At 37.3% G+C, this 19,265-nt stretch overlaps 1 protein-coding gene and 1 long non-coding RNA gene across 50 annotated transcripts in view; one reads left to right on the top strand and one right to left on the bottom strand.

Annotated features, from left to right (window-relative positions):
- ADGRL3 (adhesion G protein-coupled receptor L3) overlaps window positions 1-19,265 on the bottom strand; it is an 812,688-nt gene that overhangs the window by 756,841 nt on the left and 36,582 nt on the right. The window lies entirely within an intron of this gene.
- Window positions 5-11,592, top strand: LOC146400820 (uncharacterized). Its single transcript, XR_014812614.1, has 2 exons — window positions 5-73; window positions 8,932-11,592. It is a non-coding gene; the product is annotated as an uncharacterized LOC146400820 (long non-coding RNA).

Raw genomic sequence — 19,265 nt, 5'->3', positions numbered from 1 at the left:
AACCAATTTTCTAATTCATCTTCAGGCAAACATCTAGAGGCAATCACCTGGAGACTCCTGCCTGAAGACCCAGGTATGTTTTGAGAAAGCAGTCAGATTTCTGAATGATTTACAAAGTTAACTGTCAGAGCTGCTCATATACCTGGCTTCGACTGAGAATGGGTAACTAAGAAAGGTGCATGATACTCTTCAACCTCAGTGTCCTTACTTCACTTTGAAATCAAGCAGCAAGAAAAGACATATTTATCCTGGCTCTTCATTTTTTAGATTCCTATTTATGCAAGGTACCCCTAGTATGAGGTCACTATAAATAAATATGAAATAGCAGGCTTGAGAGTGAGCAGAAGAGAGCATGGTCATTTAGATGTAAATATATTTGCTTTCTGCTTTTAGTAAGTTTAGAATAACATCATTAACCAGTGGGTGCTATAATCTCAGGTCTTGAAACAAGCTATTTGGGGCCCCTCAAAAAAATGTTCCCTACATTTGAGACAACTAAACTACAAATAAGTAGTTTATAGTTGATCCAAAATAAGAAATGATTCAAAAATATCTGAACAAGGGAGCTATAAACTCAGCTTGATGCTATGCTGTTGCTTCCAATAAATAACAGAGATCAAGTTGGAAAATTAATGGGACTTCCACATCCAAAATATATAATGGTAACCACAGTCCCCAGAAAGAATATTAAGTCACTGTAATTAAAAAATTTGAATCACTAACTTGTTGACAATAAATTTTGACCTTTAAAACAAATTATCAGTCATTTCTGTTTGCTTTTCAAATCTTTTGGTTACAGACTGTAGTGATAATCCTAACAGTGCAATATTGATAAATACTATATTGACTTAAGAATAATTTGCTTCCTATTATTCCTTATAGCATTTTAAAAGGGGATAGCATTTTTTTTAATGTAATGAACATTTATTTTGTACTTTTGGTATATATAGTCAGTTCTGTTATAAACATTTTAAAAATAGGCAGTTTAATTTTCATAAAAACCTGAGTCCCCACTATGGCACAGTGGGTTGAGAGTCTAACTGCAGCAGCTAGGGTCACTGTGGAGGTGCGGGTTCAATTCACAGCCCGGCACAGTGTGTTAAAGGCTCTGTCATTGCCACATCTGTGGCATAGATTGCAGCTGCAGCTCAGATTCAGTCCCAGGACCTTCCATATGCCACAAGTGTGGCCACAAAATAAAATTTAAACAAAAATTTTTAATTAAAAAAAAAAATCCTTAGGAAGAGATCATCCCTATGGGAGAAAAATAAAATGCGCCTGCCTGAGAACCACGATGACTTTTAAACTTTTAAAAGAAAGATTTATCCTAGAGTTGAGAGTATAAAGTCCAAGATTAGCAGGATAAAAAGCTAGGATTATGTTCATAATGATTTTAGGCCTTTGATAAAAACCTTTAACTGCGTGGTCGTATTAAATGTTGACAGATTAAAGTTTCATTAATTTTGAGGATAATTTACAGAAAAACTATTTTCAAGCCAAATTATGTTTATTCTTTGTCACCTTTCATCCTTCTAATAAGAACAGTAGGGCACTGGGGATGGCTCCCCCATCCTTTGATGCTCCTTCCAATGACACAGAAGGTCTACATCCCTCCCCTTGAAGCTGGGAGGGTATGTGAACATGCCAACTAATAGAATATGGCAGGAGTGCCTTCTGAAGGAGGAATGTGGCTATGTGCCTTCTGAAGTGAGGTCAGAAAGTGCCAGGCAGCTTCCCCAGGGTCGCCTGGAACACTTGATCTCGGAATGCCCCCCTCCAAACACAGCTGTCATGCTGGGAGAAGTCCAAGCCACACGGAGAGGCTGTGCATAGGTTCTCTAGTCAGTCGTGCAGCTGGACACAGCCTTCAGATCACCAGAGCCCAGAAACCAGACGTGAGTGACAGAGGGAAGGATAGTCCAGGGCTCGGTCCTGAGGCACTTGCAGCCTTTGGCATCTCCCCACTGAGGCCCTGATGAGTGTGCAGCACAGACAAGCCCACTGTGCCCTGTCAAAATTCTGCCCACACAATACAATGTTACTGCATAACACATTGGTTACTGATAGTCTGTGATGGAGCAATCAATAGACAGGTAGACCATCAGCCTAGTTAAATTAGCTAGCTATCAAAGTCCATTTCTGTAACAGTAACAGTAGTACTACCAGTAATAAAGTAAAATTGACATAGTCTCTTGCTCTGGATAACAGTTAACACATCACATGCATGATTTTTCACCCTCTTTGACCTATAAAACAGGTATAATAAATATTCCTATCTTCAAAGTAAGAATGTAAGTCATCTCCCAAAGCCACAGAACTAACAAGTATCAAAGGATGTAGCTGCTTGGAGTTATTTGGAAGAATTTAGTTGTTAGTAATGCACTGCCAATTTGGGAGGAAAAAAAGTCCAGTTCCTTTTTCACAAAGGTGCATGTTGACAATGCATGAATGGAAAGGAAGGTATAATCTATAGCCATTTTACAACAACAGAAGAGTATTAAGGTAAGCATCACTAAATTATTTCACTCTCAAGAGTATTTACTTAGAATATCTCAACTCGGAATCACCTGCAATTCTTAGCACACAAGAGAGGAAAATTAATTTAAGAGGTTGGTATCTCAGGCAGCAAACTCAATATTATCAAACTGTAAGGGCTCCATAAAGCCCACTAGATTGGCTCATCTTCACTCTCCATCTTCATACAAAAGGCGGAAAGCACTACAGGAACCTGCATGGTCTTAAAAGACCTGAAAAGAATGGGATTCCTACAGTCATTCCCACAGTTATTTAAAAGTAAGAAGGATCTTGGGGATCAACCTATCCAATGCCTCCTTTGACAAGGAGACTAGCTATGTGACTTTCCCAAGGCTGCCCTTCTTCTCTGACACTCATTTATACCCTTGACCAAGGAGCAGCCTGTTTCTTTAAGGAGACTGATTATTATTTCAGTGAACTCTGTGGTCCCCAAAATTTCAGAATAGATTAATCGTTGCTGTGGCTAATCCTTTTCCACTTCAAAGGATGACTAATCCCCAGTTCTCAGTTATATTTAGGGCATGGGGACAGACCGCCCCATGCTGTGTAAAGCATTATAGAAGAGAGACGATACAAGGAGACACCAATTGCAAACAAAGCACATATTAGTCCCGAAAGTGAGGTAATTCACAAGTTAATGTAGATCATCATATCTTAAGTATCCATAAAGCCTTGAGACTTCCTGCTGCTCTAATGTTGCAATAATGACAAGGGAAGTGAGAATTAGAAAAGCAACCATGATAATGTTTACTTTGTTCCAGAACTAAATATCATTCACACAGCATTGCCCTTAACCCTCATACAAACACCATTAGAAGAATACTCTTTTGCCCATTTTACAGGTGAGAAAACTGAAAACTGGAAAAGCAACCATTATGTATATGAACAATGGCAGTGGCACATAAAATCCATTCTCTTTTTTGTTTCGTTTAAGGGGGCAACGTACCCAGTTAAAGACCAGGTTTCCCAAGCACCCTTTCAGCTAGGTGTGGCCACGTTATCACGTTCAGGCCAATGGGATATGTGTGTTGTGCAGAATTTCCTAGAAGGCTTTTGGTTCAGCTGAAAAAAATGCATTTTCCCTTGATGCTCCCTGCAGCCTTCCTTACTGCAATAGGGAATATAGATGAGACAGCTTCAGCTCCAGAAGACATGCTAGAACATGAGGTGCCCCTGGGCACGAGAGCCAGAGTCAAAATGTGGAAGAAGGAGGCAGGAGCCTTGCTCTCTGAAGACCATGGAGACAACCTAGAGCCAGGCATTGCCCACTGATAGACTTCTTTTCTGAGAGAGAAATTTCTATACTGTTTAAGCCTCTAATATGTTGGGGTTTCTGATAAATGCTATGAGACACAGCTAATCCTTACTAACGTATTACCTTGACAGAAAAATATTGCCAAACACAAATGTTGAAAGCTCCCAAAAAAATTTAAAATCAATTTCCACCTAAGAGTCTACTTCACCGTAATTCCTATTTCATCCTGCAGAGGATCTATACTTCATTTAGAGGCTGAATGTCCAAATTTAAACATAGATGCTAAAGACTATAATTGTCTCAACTGCATAATTCTGTTTGGATCATATTGCAGGCAGGAAGGTGAGATGGGAAAGGGAGCTTAGCAAGTAAAAGATGGCTTAAGGAAGAATCAGAAAGGCTATCGTTAGTTGATTCTGAGCTTTATGCTATGCACGTACAGTACAAGCAACCAAGAAATTCTACCTATTATTTAGGCAGTGACAGATAAAGGAAAATGAGGTGTAGCTCAATAAACAACCTCTTTCCTAAAGCTGATTTAGACACTATTCATCCCCTTTCTTTTCAGTCTAGAAGCCTGCTTAGCTAGAACTGTAAAATAAATTCCAGCACTCAGAACATTTCAAGGAGAATAATTTGCAAAACTGACCCAGGCTTTATTTTTCTTCACTTTTGAAATTGACTAGCTGTGCTTTAAAAGAAAAATTGGTTGGTGTCTCTAAGAGTATTTTAGACAAATGTAAGACAGATAATTTTAGATGCTTTAGCTATTACCCATTTATGCCCATGTGTCAGCAACCTACAAACAAATCACGTCGATTAGGTTTTACCAAAAGGTAAAACAATCAGTATATTAGTATTAACCCAGTATTTGCTATTTCATCAACTGATTATAAAATCAGCAGAGAAATTTGTTTTTTAAAGGACTTTAAACAAATAATAAATGGACGAAGGCAGTGGAAATAAAATCACTGATGAGTTGCTGAGGAATGGAAATCAAAGTCCACACACTTGGAAAGAAATGTTACATAAGTAGTAATTTAACTTTTCAATTTGAAGCATGCTTAATCATATGTAACTTTCTAAAATGAAGCATTTCAACAACTCACCATGGGTCTGCTTTAAAAGATAATCTGAAAATCTATAAGAATGACAAAAAAATTTACTCTACAGTACCACTTGATCCAGCTGCTCAGGAAGCAAAGACCAGTAAATGAGAATGTTTCAGTTCAGAGAGTCAACAGTGCATTTCACACATATAGCAGTTTGCCCCTCTGAAAGTTTTCAATGGTATTCAAACTAAGTGGCTTCTCTCCTTGTGGGGGATGTTGGGAATAAATAGAAAAGCTCTGAAACATAAATCACATCAATTCTATTTTGAATCATTTCATGTTTCTTTAAAGCATTACTAATAAACTGCAAATTCAAATTGGTTTCTTTGCTCTTAAGTTTGTGAGCAAGGAAACAGTTACAGGAACAAAGTCAGCATGCAATAACTAATTTTTGAATGAATAATGAGTCAGTGAATGAGGATGCACCAGATTATGTTCCACAAGATCTGGATATTCCAGCTCTGATAATTCTGATAATTGACTGAAGGACTTGATTAATTCATACAAGGGGATCACAGTGGTACAGCAGAAACACTCCCAACAAGTTTTAGAGGCAGATCTGGGTTCAAATCCTAATGTAGCCAGGCAATAGAGAGGGTGTTTATCATGCCTGATCTTCAGTTTCTCACCTGTGAAAGGAGGTGAATAATGCCCAACTTCTATGGCCCATATGATGTATAGTTCCTGGTACTGTTCCTGACAAATATTTGTTCCTGATCATAAATGACAGCTATTATTATAATTAATGACATCTTTGAGTAACACTGTACTATCTTAGAAAAGGAGTAGTAATTTCTGGTATAAATTTTACGGAGGTTGGGAGGATGCAATCAGATTTTTTATGTGAAAATGCAGTAAAAATATAAAACTCTGCAGAATGCAAGTGAAAGCAGAATTATTCTTTCATTATTCAACCCAGACAACTGACTGAAATTTGCCCAAAGTGTCATTATTTAAATGCCATCCTGGGGCAGGGAAATGGACAACAGTGAACTATGGCTTTAGGTAGGAAGTTCGGTGGAAAATAAGCCTTTTGAGGTATTTTTAACTCCCATAACAAACTATGCAGATGAGGTATTTAAAAACCTCCCTTCGTTTTACCGTCTGCACTACCAGAAAGTGAATGCCCTGTGAACTTTTACAAAAGAGCTAAACAGTTTAGAGAACTCACAACGCATAAACTGCTATATGCATCTTGTTCTGCCTACAGGAGGGCGTATACAGGCAGGATTTCTATTTATAAAAGCACCCCTGAACTGCAACTGAATACAATGAAGGCTCTTTGTGGCTGTAATCATTTCTATCTCCCTAGGATGTAGCTCCAGTGTCTGGAACATTATATGTTATATTAATGGCTCAATGAATTCAGCTAAAACTAAAAGTGACTGCTTTCCATCATGTTTTAAAAAGCCAATATGCTCATGAAAAAGATATGTGAAACTAATGCGTACAGAAAAAAATTAAGTTTTATTTTTCTTTCAAAAAAAAATCTCAATATCAGATTGTTATATTATTACAATATTTGCCTGAAAGATAATCAGTTGTGCACTCAATTGTGTTGTCTTATATACTGTAAATTGAGTTTCTTTCCTGTAAGCACATGATGAAATTTGATGCCCCATAATAGGTAATCCAAGTAAAAAGCATTCACCCCAATTCTGATCCAACACCCCTCCAAAGAGTTGAAAACTCATCTTGGTTAAAATATTATATAGGAAAAGGATTATTAGCATAAGTCTATTATTTAGGACAAATTTTCATTTGTTCTGAACAAAATAAAATTAAAATAATAACAGAAAGGGGAATTCCCATCGTGGCTCAGTGGAAACAAACCTGACCAGTATCCACCAGGACACAAGTTCCATCCCTGGGCCTCTCAGTAGGTTAAGGATCCATCATTGCCGTGAGCTGTGGTGTAGGTCACAGACATGGCCCAGATCCTGTGTTGCTGTGGCTATGGCTGTGGTGTAGGCCTGTGGCTACGGTTCCAATTCAACCCCTAGCCTGGGAACCTCCATACGCCACAGGCGCAGCCCTAAAAAGGCAAATAAATAAATAAATAATAATAACAGACAAAGACAAAAAAAAAAGTGAAATCTGCATCAGACTGGGACATCTTCAAACCCAATACTGCTAAATTCCAACCTAAATACATATTTAAGTTTAAATATATGGAGAAACTAACAACTCTAGATGCAAATAATTAGGACCTGAAGGTTGAGAATTTTTCATAAAGAATGCCCTTTAAGAGCTCCAAATTGCCACAGGGTAGAACGACTAAACTAACCCCAATGCTACTGTATAAGTTTTGTTAGTCATCTTTTCATTTTGTTTAGGGTTTCCTTTGCTGTGCAGAAATTTTTAAGTCCCATTTGTTTATTTTTGTTTTTATTGTCATTACTCCAGGAGATGGATCTGACAAGATATTGTTGTGGTTTATGTTGGACAGCATTTGGCCTGTTTTCCTCTAAAAGTTTTATAGTGTCCAGTCTTATATTTAGGTCTTTAATCCATTTTGAGTTTATTTTGTGTATGGTGTTAGACAATGTTCTAATTTCATCCTTTTACATGTGGCTATCCAGTTTTCCCAGCACCACTTATTGAAAGGACTGTCTTTTCCCCATTGTATATTCTTGCCTTTATCACAGATTAGTTGACTGTAGCTGCATGGGCTTAATTTTGGGCTTTCTATACTGTTCCACTGATCTATATTTCTGTCTTTGTGTTGGCACTATATGGTTTTGATGACTATAGCTTTGAAGCATAGTCTGAAGTCAGGGAGCCTGATTCCTCCAGCTCCATTTTTCTTTCTCAGGATGGCTCTGACTATTCTGGGGCTTTTGTGTTTCTAAACAAACTTTAAAATATTTTGTTCGAGTTCTGTGAAAAATGTCCTTGGTAATTTGATAGGGGTTGAACTGAACCTGTAGATTGTGTTGGGTAGTATAGTCATCTCGACAATATTGATTCTTCCAATCCAAGAGCACGATATGGCCTTCCATCTGTTTATGTCATCTTTGATTTCTTTCATCAGCATCTTACAGTTTTCAGAGTACAGGTCTTTTGTCTCTTTAGGTAGGTTTATTCCTAAGTATTTTATTCTTTTTGATGTGATGGTAAATGGGATTGCTTCCCTAATTTCTCTTTCTGATCTTTCGTTGTTAGTATATAGAAATGCAGTTGATTTCTGTATATTAATTTTGTATCCTGCAACTTTGCCAAATTTAGTGATGAGCTCTAACAGTTTTCTGGTTAGCTAGGCATCACCTAGCTTCCCTCAGAACTAGTCCCACTACTAATCATTCTATAGAAAACTCTTCCCAAATCACCTGTTACAAGACAGAGAGCAGCTGGGCTGTTTTATGTAACAAGGGACTTGAGTTTTCAAGGTGGTGAGAGAAAAGAACCAGAAGCTTGGCAGCTGTGAACCACTGGCCCCAACCGTTCACTACATAACAAAAATCAGCTGTTGCCTTAATAGCTGGCAGGTGGCCGACGAAAATGAGATCTGAAAGGAGTTGTAGATTTTTATAATTTTTAGAAGAGATTCATGGTTAGGAGGCAACAGAGAGTAGCAAAGAGAAAATGAGGGTAGAAAAGAAACACAGAAATGGTTACCCTAACGATACTAACACACCATGGCAGGAACTACTCAGAAATCATGGGAGCCTATAATCTTAGAAGAGCTGTTTTCTAAAAAAGAAAAAAGAAAAAGAAGAAAAAAAAAAAAGAAAGAAAGAAACAGATATCCACCTGAAAGTATTTTATTGCCCTATCGAGAGGAGGAAAACTAGCTTATCATTAGAACTATTTCCTCACCTTTCCATTTGTTTACCACTTGATGCTATTACCATGCAGTGATGTATCTTAAAGTATGATAATTATAAACAGGAAGATATTTGTGATAAATGTCAAGAAGTGATGGCTCTGGCATCCCCAGCAGACTGCATTTTGAGACCAACAACCCATTGCCAGGCATCGATTGACTCAGCAAACCTATACTAATGTCAACCATCTGCCACCCACCAGGCTGGACGACAATGAATGAGGCAAGGACATGGCCTCCAGGATCTGCATGTGGGAGAGAAAGGCTTGAACACCAAGGACAATGCTACCTGTGATGCTAAACGTGTGCCAAGGAAAGACAGTAACTCGATGGGGAAACTACCTGGCAAAGATGGACAAGAAGAAGGGGCAGAATGCAAAGCTTCAGAAACTGAGGGAACATTCCTGCAGGCCTTGAAGGATGACTAGGGTGGACCTAAAGAGGAAGTTTTTAAGACAACATTTCAGGAAAAGAATAGCACATGCAAATATAAAGAGCATGACAGATGGGAAAAGAAGCTGACGAGAGGAAGGATTTGCTGAGGTTCGGCGGCAGCTAAAAATCTTACACATGTAATAGCACTGATCCATGAGTCTATTTGGTTTTTTTTTCAGCTGTCCTTGACAGTGGGGCAAAGAAAACAGAAGTAAGGACACTGAAAGCAAATATACTTCAGAGGAGAGCGGATGAGAAAGAGAGAAAGGCAATCCCAGGATGCTGCCACCGCATCCACCACCGCCCAGCCACCTCTCCAGTTGACAGATCTTCACATAAAGACCTGCAGAAGCATCGGGGCCAGGAGAGGATTACGTCAAGAGGACCCCCCCACACACACACTTTTTTTTTTTTCTTTTTGGCCAGGCACAGGGCATGCAGAAGTTCCCAGGCCGGGGATCAAACCTGTAACACAGCTGTAACCAGAGCCTCATCAGTGACAATGCCAGATCCTTAACCTACTGAGCCACATGGGAACTGCAGAGAGAGCCCCTTTTAATAAATCTCTCACTTCTCTCTGAACAAATATTCTTTTCTTTAAAAAAATACACAGTATCAGGTCTAATAAGCAAAGAGGAGGGGTGGCAAGAAGAGAGGAGAAAAGCGGATCAGAAAGACGGCTCAGAAGCCACCCAGAGAAACCCCATTGCAGTGTGAATTGCAAACCCTCAGATGTGGATTAGCAAGATGCCTACTCTTCCAGCCATTGCTCAATATTCCCAATATCCATCTATCTCTCCCAGAGCCCATGGGTTCAACCAGGCTTGAGACTGGCTTTTATGGGGGATGATTTCACCTGTCGTCATAATTACCAACTCAATATACGTCCCCTCCACAGCAAGAAATCCAAGAATGGGATTTTTGTAGCTACATTTTATGAATTTACTTTGTTATTACACAATAATCCTAAAAGATTAAATGCTAGTTTTATTTACTAAGTATTACAGATTTAAACTCAAGTGAAATAAGAGAACATGTCATACATATTACACATACATACATTTATTTAAACACATGAACATCTACTTAAATATTCCCCAGAGAATAGATGACCTGAAATACAAGTTTAATTCCCAATCTGTTTTCTGATCAGTAAAACACAATTCCTCCCCTTTCATCATATTTACTACTGCATAAATCAGTGTAACTGGAGTCAGCTAATAAACCTTCATGGCCAAAGGTCTCATGCTGAACTCCATAATCCACAAATATTTGCTCTATAAAATATGACAGGCTGGGAAAGTTAGGTAGATCTGGATAGCAACTGGGGATCCTAATTTTTGTATTCTATTAATGAACTGTATTTGGAATTGCCAATACAAATTCACCTTCAATATGGAAGAAAATCATAAGTCCATTGTATTTCCTGAAAATATTTTGATAGTAAAGTAAAATGAATTTAAATCAATTTTAACAGTGTGGTTAGCTTCATTAGATATCACAGTGAAATAATGTCCTTTAACTTACTGGGTTATTAAAGTCAATACAACCCTGGGTTTCATTCACCAATCAGACATAACAGCCTTTTAATATTATCTGCCAACGTTTTCCACTCATACAAACATAACTTCCCTTTACAAGTCTTTGAAGGAAGAGAAACTAAAATGGATATTAAAGAGTTTTCCTTCAAATCAAAGTGATAGTTTTAAAGAAAAGCCAATATTAGAACAAGACTATATTTAAATATTGCCACTAAGTATCATTTAAAACTTAAGCTAGGGGAGTTCCCGTCGTGGCGCAGTGGTTAACGAATCCGACTAGGAACCATGAGGTTGCGGGTTCGGTCCCTGCCCTTGCTCAGTGGGTTAAGGATCCGGCGTTGCCGTGAGCTGTGGTGTAGGTTACAGACACGGCTCGGATCCCGCGTTGCTGTGGCTCTGGCGTAGGCCGGTGGCTACAGCTCCGATTCGACCCCTAGCCTGGGAACCTCCATATGCCGCGGGAGCGGCCCAAGAAATAGCAACAACAACAACAACAAAGGACAAAAAGACAAAAAAAAAAAAAAACTTAAGCTAGTTTCTATGAAGATATACACTGCTCGGGGAACCCCAATCCCCTCTCTTATGCAGAAACTTCTACTCCTGAGAGGAAAACACATTTGCCCATCTCTTCATTGCTTAGTGACTGCTGCCGTGGGAGAAGCAGAGATTACACAGTGCATAGGACTTTGAGAGTCGGTCGCTGATATCTACATATTTCAATTTAGCAAAGGAAAAGGTGTACAAAGTTTGTGCATGACCTGCGTCTCTTTTCTCACGTGATCTGGATATGTCTTACTCCAGGGGAGAAATACTTGAAACACCATTTAGCTGCAAGTCTAGACCATGGTTTCTAATGGAGATCTACCAATAATAAAATTGATAATTTGATCTCTGATTCTTGTGTTTATTTCCCATTTGGGTTGAAAATGAACTCCCTAGACCAAACACCCAATATTCTACTCATCAATTCTACTCATCATGTCTAATATCAACTATTTCGGTGAATGTTTAATTGATTTCCTTGTTGAGACTGCTTCTCCTCAATGCTCCCATGACACTCTGCAGTTTGCTTATAACACCTGCCCTATTTCCTCACTCACTGACAAATAAAGCCAGAGACAATGAATTACTGTATTAATGTATGCTCTTTGAACAGTCCCTTGCACAAAACTGTTCAATAACTGTTAAATTCTAAAATTCATATATTCCCTGTTAAGATATTAAACTTAAGCATACACTCATGACGTGTGAAGAGAATGACAGCCTGCAAAAATGAAATCATCATATATATTCTATTTATGCAACAAGTAAGAGCACATTCCTAAATAGTTCAGGGGAAACTGTTAGCCAACAGCCTTCAGGTGAAGATAACTTGTGCATTGGGAATTTCTGCACTGCTACTCTGAATGTTCATGAACAATGCATGCAACTTTCACTGGCAAAGTCCTCACTGATAAACCTAGGCCTTGGTTTTTCTTGAGATTTCAGACATTAATCCTAATTTTATGCTTACATATAGATAAAAGATTTTTTTTAAATAATGCAAATGCCCTTTGCTTCAAAAATAAGTTAGTGTATGAGAGAACAGAAAAAAGAAAGGAAAATTGCAAAAGCACTCTTGATAGCTATACATAGGCTTCCTTATGGCAATTAACAATCCTATATGTTTAAAAATGCTGAAGCACAATTTCATCAATCTAGAAGGCATTCACTCACTTCATTTAACAAATATTAACTGAACAACACACACATGCCCTGTCCTTTGCAGGGATTGGAGTTACAGCAGTGCAACATAATAGACACAGATTCCATCCTCACTGGGATTACAATTGGTGCAAAGTACTAAACATTAAACAGATAATCAAGTCAATAAAATCATGACTAAGTATTGCCCAGAAAAAAAGAATTTAGGTGAGAGAGGTGAGCAAGGAGTTACATGATCAGATATAGTCCAATAATCCAAATCCTGCCACATGCCATAGCAAATTTAATAATTTTAACACGTACATATATTATTAAATATATATTTCTCTCAAGTAGTATATTGCTAAGCAAAATAAGGGAATGTAAAATTTAAGCTAGGGAGTCACATGGTGGCCTAGCAGTTATGGATTCAGTGTTGTCACTGCTGTGACTTGGGTTTGATCCTTGACCTGGGATCCTGGACATGGCCAAAAAAAAAAAAAAATTCAAACTATGCTAAGAGTGAATGGTGTATCTGAATGTATTTTTGTGCTCACAATTAAAAATGTTACTGTATGCTGTAATCAAGTGATAAGTATGGTGATGCTTACTAAAATCTCAGAAAGAATCTGATTAAACACGGACAACCATGGAGGTGAGGTCGCTTCCAATTCAAACTACAGATTCTGCTTTTGAGTACCTTATAAATTCTATAAAAACAAAATACAGAATAATGCATGATTTAAATTTTTTTTCTTTATACTAACCCTCTTAAAAATAAGAAAAGTCATCTCCTTTCAAAAGCATGTCTGAGCCACTTAGAGATTAATCTGACTAAAACGGGTATTGATTAAAGTAATTTCAATATATTGATGCCTAAATCAAGGATCCACATGGTATCCAATTTCTTCATGAGGGAGAAATTCCTATGCTTGTCATTAAGATTTTCTGTAATCTATCTTAAACCACCGAGCTTCTTCTAAAACTTTTACCCTACATGCTTATAAAAACTACCCTAAATGTCTTGGTCATCTTTATTGACCCATCCTATCTACTTATTCAGCTCATTTCTATGCTAGTTCCATCCTTTAAGGTCCCAGAGCTACATCTGCTCCACTCATTAACTTACGAGATTATTCCTATCAAAGACATACTTTCACTACTTCACTATAAATCTCACCATGTTTTGTATGGATGTGTGTGTATAAATACATGTTTTCCATGTTAAAAATAAGTATAACAACATAATTTGTATGATTTAAAGGAAATAATGGATGAAAGATGAAACATCAAGTATGATACATTATGTATAGATGTAATAGCATGAAAATCATAACCATCTTCAGTTTCAACATGTACATTAAATAAGTAAATGAAGAAAAAAATTATTACAATGTTGGACAAATATTAAGAAAGAAATGAGCATGTATGAAGAAACTCCTGAGAGCTCATGAGTATATATATACCTATCAAGATATCTGTATATAGGAGTTCCCATCATGGCGCAGTGGTTAACAAATCCAACTAGGAACCATGAGGCTGCAGGTTCGATCCCTGGCCTTGCTCAGTGGGTTAAGGATCTGGCATTGCCGTTAGCCATAGTGTAGGTTGCAGACATGGCTTGGATCCCATGTTGCTGTGGCCCTGGTGTAGGCTGGCGGCTACAGCTCCGATTAGACTCCTAACCTGGGAACCTCCATATGCCGCAGGTGCGGCCCTAGAAAAGGCAAAAAGAATATATATATATATAAAATCTGTATATAGCTCTACAGATCCCTGGAACTTCCCTAAAATTTGCCATTAAAATACAAAGTCAGTTAACATAGAAAAAACTACCACCCATTCAACTAAATTTTATTTCAGCATTAAGAAGGAAAAAAAAATTTACAGATTAAGAACTTTACATCTATTTTATGTACATTAAAGTAAGTTCTTTATTTGAAAGAAAAAAATTAATTGAAGTATAGTTGATTTGCAATGTTATATATTAGTTTCTAGTGTACAACCAAACTCCTAATATATCCTTCCCTCCCACTGTTCCTCTTTGACGACCATAAGTTTGTTTTCTGTCTGTGAGTCTGCTTCTGTTTTGTACATAGTACATTTGTATCATATATTACATTCCACATATAGGTGATATCATTGGTCTCTGTCTTTCTCTGACTTACCTCACTTAGTATGAGAATCTCTAGGTCCATCCATGTTACTGCAAATAGCATTATTCCACCCTTTATGGTTGAGCAGTATTCCACTGTGTGTGTGTACACACACACATACACACACACACACACACATAACCCACATCTTTATCCGTTCATCTACTGATGGACATATAGGTTAACTCCAAGTCTTGGCTATTGTAAATAGTTCTGCCATAAACACCAAGGTGCAAGTATCTTTTCAAATTGGAGTTTTTTCAAGATAGATGCCCAGGAGTGGGATTGCTGGATCATACGGCAACTTTATTTTTAGTTTTTTAAGGAACCTCCATACTGTTTTCCATAGTGGCTTCACCAATTTCATTCCCACCAACAGTACAGGAGGGTTCCTTTTCTCCACACCCTCACTAGCATTTATAATTTGTAGATTTTTGCTTCTTTTTCAGCCACACCTGCATCATATGGAAGTTTCCCAGGCCAGGGATCGAATCCCAGCCAGAGCTGCAACCTACACCACAGATGCAGCAACGCTGGATCTTCAACCCACTGCGTCAGTCAGAGATCAAACCAGAGCCTCTTCTGAGACAAACTCAATCGTAAAGCCACTGCACCACAGTGGGAGCTTCTATTATTTGTAGATTTTTACAAGGGCCATTTTGATCAGTTTGAGGGGGTATCTCATTGCAGTTTTGATTTGCATTTATCTAAAAATTGGTGATATTGAGCATGTTTTCATGTGCCTACTGGTCATCTGCATGTCTTCTCTGGAGAAATAACTAGGTCTCCTGCCCCTTTTTTGACTGGGTTTTTGTTTGTTTGTTTTGTTTTGTTACTGAGCTGTATAAGCTACTTGTATATTTTGCAGATTAATCCCTTGTTGGTTATATCATTTGAAAATATTTTTCTCCCATTCCATAGGCTGTCTTTTCATTTTGTTTATGATTTCCTTTGCTGTGCAAAAGTTTATGTTTGATTAAGTCCTATTTATTTATTTTTGCTTTTATTTCTATTGCCTTGGGTGACTGACCTAAGAACACACTGGTATGATTTATGTCAGAGAATAAATCGGATATTTTGCTTATAGCCTCCTCTAGGAGTTTTATGATTTCAGGTCTTATATTTAAGTGTTTGAGCCATTTTGAGTATATTTTTGTGTATGGTGTTAGGGAGTATTCTAACTTCCCTGATTTACATACAGCTGAAGATAGACTTTTCTTGATATTGAACTTGTAGAACAGAAGGTCTTGTAAAGATGGCAGAAAAGAAAATCTTCTGAGATCTATTTGGAAAACACCCTAATTAGTTAGATCTTAAAATGGAAGTGATTGCCAAATAATCAGTCACCTTATTATCTTCTGCCACTCAACTAAATACATACTTAAGCAAACATATTTCAGTTTATGAACTTAGAACAGACAGTTCTTTCTCAAGAATGTCTTTTTCAACTATTTTCTAATTCTAAAGTAACAACGTTCCTACTTCAATGTCATATTTAGTTTACCTATTTTCAGTGGAAGTGATACCCTGAAAAAAATCCTATTCTCTTCATGTTAAAATTTCATTACATTCAAGTACCACTTAAACCCTCTCAAAGAAATAAAGTGTTACATCTTGCAGCTTCTTCTTTTTTTTTTTGCTTCTCTATAAATCTACTTTGACTCATTTTTTTTACTCTTTCCCTGTGTTTGTACTTAAGTGGGCAGGCAGCAAACAGTGAGGATAGAGATTTGAATGTCAATTATTCTCTTCACTCAGAATTTAAGTGATCTGTTTGATGTCTCCTGGGAGATAGTAACATCCACAGTAACAGATGTAAAAGCACTTACTTTAGGGCTATTTTACATGACATCCCTAGTTAAAAAAAAAAAAAAATGTAATAGGAACATGCCTGTCTGGGCAATAGGAACTAGCAATGATTTCCTCTTTAAATAACACTGACTAAATTTGAAGTTGGATATACATTAAGCAGGCAGCCATGTGTTCATTAGCATTCAAATAAACTATCACCCCACTCTCTGCCTTCAACCTGAAATCAAAGTCCACATGTTATATGTGAACAAACCACCTTGAATTTATGTAAGTATTTCATCATTCACGCTTTGATTTTTTCCTATCATTTGTTGCAGAAACCATTTAAATCTAAAACAAAAATTGCCACTGCTCAGCTACATTTGGAGAGAGGACACTTCAGCCTATCTGTACCGAATTCCTGTACAAAGAGCTAGAATGGACACAATGACTAACAGGACAGGGCTTTCTGGAGAAGAGGTAGAGGCTATATGATGCATACAAGATAGTGTTAAAAAAAACCTGCCTATCTGGAATAAGAAGAAATATTTATTTAAAGGGGGTTTAGTTACCCTATACATGTTTAGTAATTATTTTCTTTGCAAAGCTTAACTAAGATAAACCTCTTTTCTTTTCTTTTTTTTTTTTTGTTTGTTTGTTTGTTTTGTCTTTTTGCTGTTTCTTTGGGCTGCTCCCGCGGCATATGGAGGTTCCCAGGCTAGGGGTCGAATCGGAGCTGTAGCCACCGGCCTACACCAGAGCCACAGCAACGCGGGATCCGAGGCGCGTCTGCAACCTACACCACAGCTCACGGCAAGGCCGGATCCTTAACCCACTGAGCAAGGGCAGGGACCCAACCCGCAACCTCATGGTTCCTAGTCGGCATTCGTTAACCACTACGCCACGACGGGAACTCCTCTTTTCTTTATTTTTAAAATGTAGGTCATAAGGAGTATTACGTAATATACATAGTAGGTTTATAAAAACACCAATACTCATTATTTAATGTACACTATACACTTTATGTAAAATACTAGCCTTAATCTTAATAGCAATCCTATTACAATCTTCATGTTACAGCTGAGGACACTGAGAACTGAACTGTCAAGTAATATGTCCTAGGAAGTTGCATAGCTGGGATTTGAGTCTAAGTTTGCTGGAACCCAAACCCCAATTATTAACCCTGTCACTCCCTGTCTCTAGTTGACACTCAAAATTTTAAGCTGATACCCAAAGTAGCTTTGGAAATAGACTGAGTGTTACCGAAATGAGTGCAGTCTAGAAACCAAGACTTTAGACTATTTCCAATTACTGCACACACACATAAGTAAGAACTTACACTTTCACAAAGTAATGCTCAAGTTTCACTATAAAATTTTTAGGTAAATCCTGAAAACAGAGTCCTAGATACACACAGAACATCTAAAGGAACTGAAAATGTTTTATCTGAAATGAATCCTCAATTTGTTAAAATGTTTTTAATACCACAGTGATTACGCATTTCAATAATTATTAACCTCTCTCATAAAGAAGATCTAGAGGCAATGGAAAGAAGACACAGAGGCTCTATCTGCTTCAGCACTCAGTTTGTCTCTTGTACTATAAGAACAAATGCTAATTACTGTTCAGCCTAATGCTAATCTCAGCATCTGCTAATTAAAAGATCACATCTTCTGCAAAGTCAGCATTACCATTCAAATGAAAACATTAATCAGTTTGAAAAATTCAAAATCAATCAGCTGAAAGGAGAAAGTTGTCAGCATCCGATGAATTGATACCAGTGCAATCTCAGGAGTTCAAAAGAGCTAGTGTCAATTTATATGCCTCAGCTACACGGATTCACATTGTTACAAAAGTTACTCAGAAATGTTTTCTATTGTGTTTCCTTTTTTCCGTCCTGACCATTCACTTATATTGTTTTTATATGTAACATCATCTGGCTTTTAAGGAGACTTTGTTTTACATTTAATGCACTAGAGATGTGATTACTGACCAGATTTTTTAAATAGACATTGCAGAGTTTTCAAAAAGCTAATGCAACTTAGTGAGATATTTCCAGAATACAACAAAATAAAAGGAAAAGCTCAGCTGCGTTAATTGTCTTAAATCTGGTTTAAATTTTTTGTTTTGCTTTTTAAAGCTAACTAATAGGTCTATCTTTTATGATCTTTTATCAACATTCAGACCATTTAAAATGCAGATGGGGTTATACTTCAGGTAAAAGAAAAAAAAAAGGCATTTCTCAGCTTCTCTCATGGAGCTGTCACAGACAAAATACTCTAGGATTTTGTTAGCAGTAATCGCTTCCATCTCATTTTGTGTTCCTCCCTGTGTCAAAGAATAGAGACTAAAAGGAACCTGTGCTCTCTGGCTCTCTGCTTCCCCCTCCCACCTTCTCCACTCCTCACAATCCCCCCTCCCAAACACACACACGTGTGCCCCTGGTGGAGGAAAATGCAGCAAACCTAGCTCTGTTAGCCAAAAGAATATTTAAACCCTCTATAGGAACCCACCCCGCAAAACTAAAAATTGTGATATATATAGAGATGAGATAGTAAGATATACAAAATTTATTACATAATACTTTCAATTTCTTAAATTTTAAAAATTTAATGTGCCTAAAAATGCTAGCAGCCCCAATGAATAGATATTTGAAACATGTGAAAATTCCTAACATTTTCAGAATGTACTGCTCAGGCATTAAAATAAATAAATAAATAAATAAATAAATAAATAAATAAATAAATAAAAAGAACTTTAGAGAAAATAAACAAGTGATTTCTTGCAAGTCAGCAACAACGATAAAGTAAAACATAAAACTATAAACTCAGATAGAATACAACTATAGATGAATACATTTCATTTTGAAAAATAAATGAGTAAAGAATTACATGTAAATTCACACAGAGAGCAAAAGATATTGATGTAGTA

This window comes from Sus scrofa, chromosome 8 (assembly GCF_054392235.1).
Source record: "Sus scrofa isolate SSC_HxYL_T2T_F1_AM1 chromosome 8, Sscrofa_HxYL_maternal_Yorkshire_Landrace_v2.0, whole genome shotgun sequence".
Classification (NCBI taxonomy): domain Eukaryota; kingdom Metazoa; phylum Chordata; class Mammalia; order Artiodactyla; family Suidae; genus Sus; species Sus scrofa.
The sequence above is the reverse complement of the archived record's forward strand: the minus strand, read 5'-3'. Positions and strand labels throughout refer to the sequence as shown.